The 9,153-nt window shown below is 40.5% G+C and overlaps 1 pseudogene; it reads right to left on the bottom strand.

Annotated features, from left to right (window-relative positions):
- Positions 1-6,367: 6,367 nt before the first annotated feature.
- LOC147883366 (uncharacterized) lies at positions 6,368-8,110 on the bottom strand (annotated as a pseudogene).
- Positions 8,111-9,153: the final 1,043 nt, after the last annotated feature.

The following is a 9,153-nucleotide window of genomic DNA, read 5'->3' as shown; positions in this document are numbered from 1 at the left end:
TGGTAACATCCCAAGTGATGTTGTACTCAAGCATAGGGAGAAGGAAAGGATCAGTGGAGGCCATAATCTCAGCAAGCTGGTCTGCGCCAAAGAGAACAGCAATACATTGTAGAAAGAAGATCTTGGAGCTCAACATGATGTGAACTGATATATATCAAGGAGTGTGAAGAGGATGATTAGGTCGGATGGGTAGGTTCCTAGGAAACATTGCACCTCCTTCATAGACACCTTAGCACTTAGCTCAAAACACTCTCCACACTGTCATAAGACACAGAGACCCATGTTGAGATATCGAGCTCCACTCGTGATATGCCAGGGTGACTATTGTGCAGTTATGTCACCGACTTGTTAGCTGCAGATGCGGTTGGTACACTGCCCATGAATAATAGCTGGATGACAGCTATCTTTATGTACTCTAGTTAGTGGCTCAGTTAGTATGCCACCTAGGCTAGCTGAGTTTGGTTTGAGACCCACATATAGGGTCCATCTATTCCTTTTGTACTTAGAGAGAGTTCTTTTTTGGCTTTCACACCTAAGAAGAGGAAAACTATTTTCAGCCTCCTTTCTGTGTATTCCCCCATTGTGTATGTGAGAAAGCTGCAAGTGAGACTCCTTACTTCTCTCCCACTCTCTTCACATGGTATCAGAGCTCTCAGTTTGTGGTAAGGAGCTCAAGAAAGCAAACCAAGTTCACAGTGTATTGGTAAGAGGATCAGTGTTGCTTTCCTTTTTCGAGTTTTAGGGGCAAATCTCTGTAGGTAGCACAGTCAGAAAGTGCAAGAGTACACTGTCTCAGATTGGGAGCCCTTCATGGTGCAGCGAGAGGGCAGTATATGCTGCAGGAACAGGCAAAGCCCTTGGTGACATTATTTTTTTGATTCGAGGCCATTTCGGGGCCCGTTTGGGTGGTGGAAGTTTTTCGCAGGCACTCAGAAAGGTGCCCTGTTTTTGCTGTGCAACCACTGTTCTATAGGTCGGTGAAAGATTGCCACCAAAATTGCATCATATGCCTATGCGTAGAGATATTGGGAGTGATAGAATCATTCTTATTGCTTGTTGATGCAAAATCATCACTAGGAAGTGACTATGTGGTCAAATACCACTTTCGTCAGTTTTGCACATTTGCCCTTGTGAGGTAGAAGTTGTGTTTTTTGCAATGACAGAATATTTTTGCAGTGTTCAGTAATGGCGTCTGATGCTCTTTCACAGATAGTCACTAAAAAGCTTGACAAGAACAACTTCCCGGCATGGAAGTTTAGAATGATGAATTTCCTTAAGGGAAAAGGCTATTGGGTGTTCATTACTAGAGCTGAACAAGAACCAATTATTCCTAATGTTCCCAATTAACAGGAGTTGCAAGAATTTAAAGGCTAGCATGAGAGAGCCAGGAAAGTTATGTACTAGCTATCTATTAGTATTCCAGATTCTATGATTGTGCATATTCAGGATGCAAGCACACCAAAGGAGGCATGGGATACTTTGACAAAAATGTATAGCACAAATACGCAAGCCAGGAAAATGCAGCTCAAGCAGGAGTTGCATAATGTGCAGAGAGAAAATATGAGCATCAATGACTACCACATGAAAGTGAAGAAGATTGCAGATGCACTTGCTTCTATTGGGTCGCGAGTGGAAGATGATGATTTAGTTTCTATGACCTTGAATGGTCTAGGAAAGGATTATGCATAGTTTCGAACATCCATTGCCGTCCGTGAGGATTTTTCTGATTTTGAGGAGTTGATTGCTCTTCCAATTTTTGAATAGTAGAGAAATGGTGGTGCATCTTCTTTAGGAGGAAATTCAAAAGAAACTATCTTCTACTCAAATGCTGGAAGAGGCAGAGGCTGAGGTAGAGCAGGCCGATCTAGAGGCTATGGCAGAAATCAAAATATGTAGCAAATTCAAGAAAACCAGTGCTATGGAGGAGAACGTGGTAACTTTAGAGGTAGGGGGAGCCAAAGAGGTCATGCTGGATGGCAGTGAGGCCAAAATGCAAACAACAATGTTGAATGCTACTGCTATGGTAAAATGGGTCATATGGCTAAAGACTGCTACAAAAAGCAGAATGACATCATGAATGGAAAATTGTAGCAAGGAAATTATGCATCCTCGAGTAGACAGGGTGATGACAGAAATGAGCATTTGTTTATGGTGCAGCACATGACCAATTCTATGACAAGTGCAAAAGAAAGCAATGATGTGTGGTATGTTGACTCAGGTGTGTCAAACCACATGATAGGTCATGCAGAATGGATGCAGGATGCAAGCAAAATGGAAAGATCAGGATTTGTGGAGACTGGTGATGATACTACACATTCTATTGGTCAAATGGTTGAGGCTCAGGGCTTGCAGGTCAGATTTAATCCTCATGGATGCTTTGTTGAGGATATGAAAAATAAAGGTCACTTGATAGCAAAAGGGAAGAAGAAGGCAGGATGTTTACATTGGATGCGGACATGCTTGAATTGAGTGCAGCATTGTTTGCACATGGGACCAGTGTAGTTGCAGATATTGATATCTGGGATAAACTCATTGGTCATGTTAATGTACAACGACTTAAATTAATGCAGGCCCAAAATATTTTTGCAGGATTGCCTAAGTTCAAGGTTGGAGAAATGCATAAGGTATGTGAAGCCTATCAATTTGGAAAACAGGCAAGGAAACCATTTCCTAAACATGTTCAAGAGAGTAAGAGGCCATTGGAATTAATCCACTCTGATGTGTGGACTACTAAAGCTGCATCTATTGGAGGCTGTCATTATTTTGTCACTTTTATTGATGACTACCGTAGAAAAATTTGGGTGTATTTTATGAAATAGAAAAGTGAAGTGTTTGGGCATTTCAAAGCTTTTAAAGCTATGGTTGAGAAAGAAGTAGGCCTGCAAATAAAATGCCTAAGGTCAGATGGAGGGGGAGAGTACCTCTCAAATGAGTTTGCAAGGTCCCTGTAGGAGCATGGCATAAAGTAGCAATATTCATGCAGTCATACCCCACAACAAAATGGACTTGCAGAAAGAAAAAACATGCATATTGTAGAGGTATCTCGTGCCATGCTCAATGAAAAAGACCTACCATATTATTATTGGGCTGAAGGAGTTGCTATAGCAATCTACATAATGAATAGGACTCCCACTACAGCAATACATGGCATGATACCAGAGGAGAGGTATACTAGTAGGAAACCAGAGATTTCTCATTTGAAAGTTTTTGGTTGCATTGCCTATGTTCATATGCCAGATGAGTTGAGATCCAAGTTGGATCCAAAAGCTGAGAAGTGCATCTTTATTGGTTATTCTCTATAGTAGAAAGGGTATAGATGCTATAACCCTTCTACTCATAAGTTTACAATGAGCAGAGATGTTGTTTTTGATGAGATGAGCAGTTGGTATATACCAGTAAATGTGATTGATGATGTAGATGCACAAAATGGTAATGCTGCACAGAATTCACAACATCAATTACAAAATATTAGTGGACTTATAGTGTCCTCTAGCAGTGGTTCATGTACTTCACCATGGACAGGCAGAGTGAGATCTAGAGAATCTCCTCAAAGCAATGCAGATAGTGGTATGCAAGTATCATGAAAGGGAAAAGAGAAAGTATATCAGCCCATGGTTGATGTGAATGCAGGTCACTCTTATGTGGATCAGAATCCAGTGGCTCAAAACAGAGCCTTGATGATGAGTTAGGTATTCCTTCTGTTCTTACATCTAGAGTAAGGAAGCCAAGGGATGTTTTGAGAGCACCTGGTAGTGAGCCTATTTTGTGCAGGTCTACCAGATTTAAGTATCCTATACATAGGCTGAAATATGATGGATTTAAAGCCATTCACTATGCATATATGGTCAAAGTGATACATGGACCAGAACCCATTTCTTTTGAGCAAGCCATGGGAAAAGAAAAATGGAAGAAAGCCATGGATGAAGAAATGGATGCCTTGGAAGCAAATGCTACATGGGAATTGGTGCCTTTGCCGAAAGACAAGAATGCAGTTGGCTGCAAGTGGGTCTATAAGGTGAAGCACAATGCAAATGGTTCTGTGAGCAGATACAAGGCAAGATTAGTTGTCAAGGGGTATGCACAGACATATGGCATTGATTATGAAGAAACATTCAGTCTGGTTGCAAGGATGGAAACTATAAGAGTAGTCATTGCTATGGTTGCATCAAAGGGATGGTATTTACATCAGATGGATGTAAAGAATGCCTTCTTGCATGGTGATTTGCAAGAAGAGGTTTACATGGAGTAGCCACTAGGTTATGTGCATGCTGTTGATCCTGAGTTTGTTTGCAGGTTAAAGAAAGCCTTGTATGGCTTGAAGCAAGAAACCAGAGCATGCTAACAAGATAGGACAATATCTTGTCACTATTGGCTTTCATATTTGCACAGCAGATTTCTTACTTTATGTGAAAAAAGTAGAGAAAGGTATTATGCTGCTTATCATTTATGTTGACGATTTGATCATCACATGTGATAGTGATGAAGATATCCTTCATGTGAAAATGCTATTGAGATGAAGGATTTGGGAGAGCTATGTTACTTCTTGGGCATTGAGGTGATTAGATCCATAAGTGGGATATGGCTCTTGCAGAGGCAGTATGGATTGGACATGCTATCCAAATATGGGATGATAGGCTGTAAGCCTATTTCAGTTCCTTTGGAGCAGAATGTGAAGCTGAGCACAAGCGCATGTGAGATTCTAAAAGACCCTACTATGTACAAATGCATAGTAGGAAGTTTGATTTATATGACTATTATCAGGCCAGATTTGAACTATGCTATTGGGTTGGTAAGTCAGTTTATGCAGGCTCCAAGGAAACCGCATTTGGATGCGGCTAGATGCATACTGTGGTATGTGAAGTCCACATTGCAGTATGGACTATTTTATGAGATTGGGGTTCAGATACAGTTGCATGGATACACTGATGCTGATTGGGCTAGTAGTATTTCTGATAGACGATCTACCAGTGGATATGTGTTGTATTTTGGGAGTGCTGCAGCCACTTGGAGCAGCAAGAAATAGCCTACAATTGCCTTTTTGAGCACAGAGGCTAAGTATAGGGGTGCAACAATGGCTGCATGTGAGGTAGCTTGGTTGCGTAAGCTACTTTATGATATGCATCTGTCTACAGATGGGCCAGTTGTCTTTTATTGGGGAAAATTTTATTGTGAGCTTTTTAATGCGAGCTTTTTTTGAAATTTATCAAAGTTTGCTAGCTTTTTTAGAGTCCCATAAAAAAAGACCTACTAATCAAAAAATAACAAAGTAATTACTTATCCTGTATCTATGGATTTATCCTAGGAAATACCAAAGTAATTAGCAATTCTATGGACTAAAAAAGACAAAGCTATTAATCCAAGTAACTTATATTGCAAGTCAGTAACAAATGATATCATATATAAAAATGAGCCATCACAATACCAGCAAATATGTATTATGCATTCAAGTCTATGGATTGTTGCTAAGGCAACAAAGGTTTAATGAAACTTCAAGTAAGCATATGCCAATTTTCATGTAGTTCTATTATTTGAAAAGGCCAAAACAACTAGTAAAATGTTCCACATTAAGAACATTGTGTTGACTCAACACAACAAATTTTGAGCAAAAAAAAGTATCACATCAAAAAGTGGGCTATCATAACACCAACCAAGTTTATTTTTTGTATTCAGGTCTATGGATTGATCCTAGGTCGGCTAAGCACTGATGAAACATCCATAGTGGAAAGGGTTGGTTGATGAATAAGCATGTGTTGATTTGGATCCAATCCCAATACACGGATGAAGATGTAATAGATATGTTTGCATGCCAGGTAAGGTTTTTGACCCAACTCTCTTTTTTGAAAATCTGGACATGTACACATGGGTTCAGTCTCTTGATGTGCACATCGTAAGACATCCGAGCCTTGTTAGACCTTGTTGTTCTCAAATGGAAAATACTATGATGAAGAAGCTCCACTGTCATTTCTCCCATGACAATAGCGTGCATAGATTGAGCACTAGCTATTCTTTTTGCAGCCTCCTTAGATATGCCATGCCTCCATTTTGTGGTTAGAACTTACCAATGTGTGTTGAGCTAAATTCCTTGGTATGGATGCCAAACCTCCATGTGCATCACAAAAATTAGTTGGCATCGGTGCTGATCCTTGAGGTACATTTGGTGTCCTCCAATTTACATGGGGTTGATCCACTATTTGCAGTCTAAAACCAGCCTTGATGAGATTGCCTATCTCCTCACTTGTGATGTTTGTTTCCACATCCACCTTCCACACAGATGGACGTTCAGGAACATGCATGGTATTATGATCTAGGTGCCATGTATGAGTTATATCATCATTACAAAACCACATCCATTGTGCTTTTGGTCCTCCTACCCCTGGATGCCACCGTTCAGAGTAGAAACAGGGTGCCACCACTCCTTGTGAACTGCTTTGTATATATCGATTACACTTAACCTTTCCATCTATGAATCCAAGACACTTCACTTTAGAGTTTTTGGACGTCCTTCGAATTGCCCAAAAGGTACGGTGGATAGGCACCTCAACAATAGAGAGGCCACTAGGAAGGCCTCCTTGTCTCATAGGTGGAGCCATTGGGGCTTGTTCTCTTGTGGGCATGGTCTCATTCTGAGCTCCTTCAGCTTCCCCTACATTGCCATGTTTTTCCCATGATGTTTTTGTAGACTCCCCTTGAACTCCACCTTGCTCCATTGTGGAAGCCCTAACATCCACTGGTTGGGTATTACCTTGCGGTTTTATTGAATGCCAATCTCCACCTTCTGTCTCGAACCTAATTTTTCTCAGCCGCCCTCTTTGCTTATGATCTCTGGTCTCCATCACATACCCTGGCTTATGTGAGGTGTTTTCTAAATGTATACTTGATGACTTGCTTCTTTTTCTTTGGACTGTTACCTTATCCCCATGTAATGGTCTTGGTTCTTCATACATTGGTGTCCCTGCAACTATTTCATGCACCATTTGTGCAACTTGTGCTGGTGAAGGTGTACTCCTTGAGGCCACTCTTTGCATCAAGGCTTCCAAGTTAGGACCATCCCCAACATGCCTTCCAATCATACATGCATATTGTTTGGCACTTTGTAATAGGGCATTTGCCATGTTCGAGATGCAACAATCATATAATTGTATCTTTGTCTTAAACCCTTCTCCTGCTAGCCAACTACCATGCATGCTTTCAGCTAGATTTGACCTTGGAGTGTGTGCCTCCTCCAAGGAACTCTTTGTTACCTATGGTAAAAAGAGAGGTAATTAGATTGGCTTATTACATTTATTTAGCTTACTACATTTATCTACAAAATACATACCGTGCTCATGAGATTCCCCCAATGGGCAATCCGCATATCCCACCAACTAAACCATATGTCCATTGAAGGAATGTCGGCCTCACGGACATGTCCTGCATGCCACCACTTCCGAATGAGCTTTGCTTGGTTGGTAGCTTCTTGCTTTGTCTTACATAATCTCCAATTCTCACACATGGTGATATGCTCATTCCTCATATCCTCTTTGATGAATTTCCTTGTGTGCTTATGCAAGCTTTGTTCCTGATGGAAGAGACATGAGTGCTCTCTCCCAACAATTATGTTGTTTGGACCCCCATTGAAAATAGTTCTCACAGCTATCCAATTTGCTCCAGCTTCATCAGACATGAAACCATGAAAATCTGCAGGGGGATACCCACATTCTTTCATTGTGGCATTCAACATCTCCCAAAATAGGATTTGGCTTGCAGCATCTTCATCTTTCATCTCACATGTGGCGATGGTCATTAATTCTTGCACACTGGTAGACAAAGCCAACATTATTAAATATTATACCACAATTCTCTTGATGATAGCAACATGGATACATAAGGATGGAGGGAAGTTATACCTAGGATCATAAACATGACATGCCATTGTGCTCCACCCAATCACTCAATGGGTGTGATCAAATTGTACCCATGAATTCCTCAAATCACCATTTCCTCCTCTTCTCATGCGATTGAAAAGATCCACACCAGATGCTGGACCATTGGTTGACATTTTAAAAACAAAACATTTTTCATCTGGCAAGCCTTGCCCTGGAAAACGACTTCCATGGAAGAATGAATACATAGACCTTTTCTTTAGTAAAAGAAGGCTGTCATAACCTTCCCCAACAGGTAACCTTGCCTTCTTCTCTTGTGCAACAATCCGTTTGAATCTGTAACATCACAAGTCAACTATTTAGAAGGTCTTTATACCATTCTAAAGTTAACTAAAAATCGCTTAGCTAAAACAAACATACCGTTGATTCTCAACTAGTGGTACCAATTGCTCAAGAAAGTTGGTCAACTCTATATCTCCCACACTTGCCCCTTCATTATTGTCTCCTCTCATCAATGATGAATTCAAGAGCTCCTTGGCAGCACTCATTTGAGCTTTGCATGGTCCAGCATTTTTATCCACCTTCAAAACATATGCAACAAGCTTCTTTGTTTTCTCTATCATCGCCTTAGATGTTCCTGGCTACACGGGGTGCTGATGTTCACCAACATGGACCATCAATCTAGTCATTGTTTCATCAAATGGCATTACATAATATACTATGCAATTACAAGTATCAATGCAATAAGCAGGCTTACGACAATAGTGACAAACAATCTTGTTCCTCTCCTCTTCAGTCAAGAGTCCAAGAGCAATCTTCTTTTGTAGGTAGCCTTTAAAAAAGGATGTGTTAAACTTCTTATTGTTTGCAAAATAAGGGCAAGTAATTCTATGGCATTCTAATGAGCCAACACAGTAGCTAAGCCTTACTGTACATGAGATAGCCATGTTGGTGGTTGATGGTTTAGTCCATATGTGGCCATCAAATTTTTGCTCCATGCCATTCATGCCATTGATGTTTCCAAAGTTGGAGGAAATTCCAATAGCATACTTCCATTATATACCCTTGGTAATTTAGTGACTTGCTTCCTTTGCTTTATATTTGCAATCCGCGTTTTGAGTATATTGGCTTGCTTGTTCTCCATGATCCAAGGTATGATGCTTTTGCTAATCTGACATTCATCTTTTGAATGGTTCTCATTTGAGCCTTCAAGGTCAATGTGTGAAGTCTACATCATCTCAATGTCAACATCAGTCCTCGACTTATAAGAATTGTGGTACATACCAGGCTT

Source organism: Dipteris shenzhenensis, chromosome 28, assembly GCF_047967505.1.
Source record: "Dipteris shenzhenensis isolate YYH24624 ecotype China chromosome 28, Dip_SZ_1.0, whole genome shotgun sequence".
Lineage (NCBI taxonomy): Eukaryota > Viridiplantae > Streptophyta > Polypodiopsida > Gleicheniales > Dipteridaceae > Dipteris > Dipteris shenzhenensis.
Note: the sequence above shows the minus strand (reverse complement) of the source record. Positions and strands in the feature narration are given on the sequence as shown.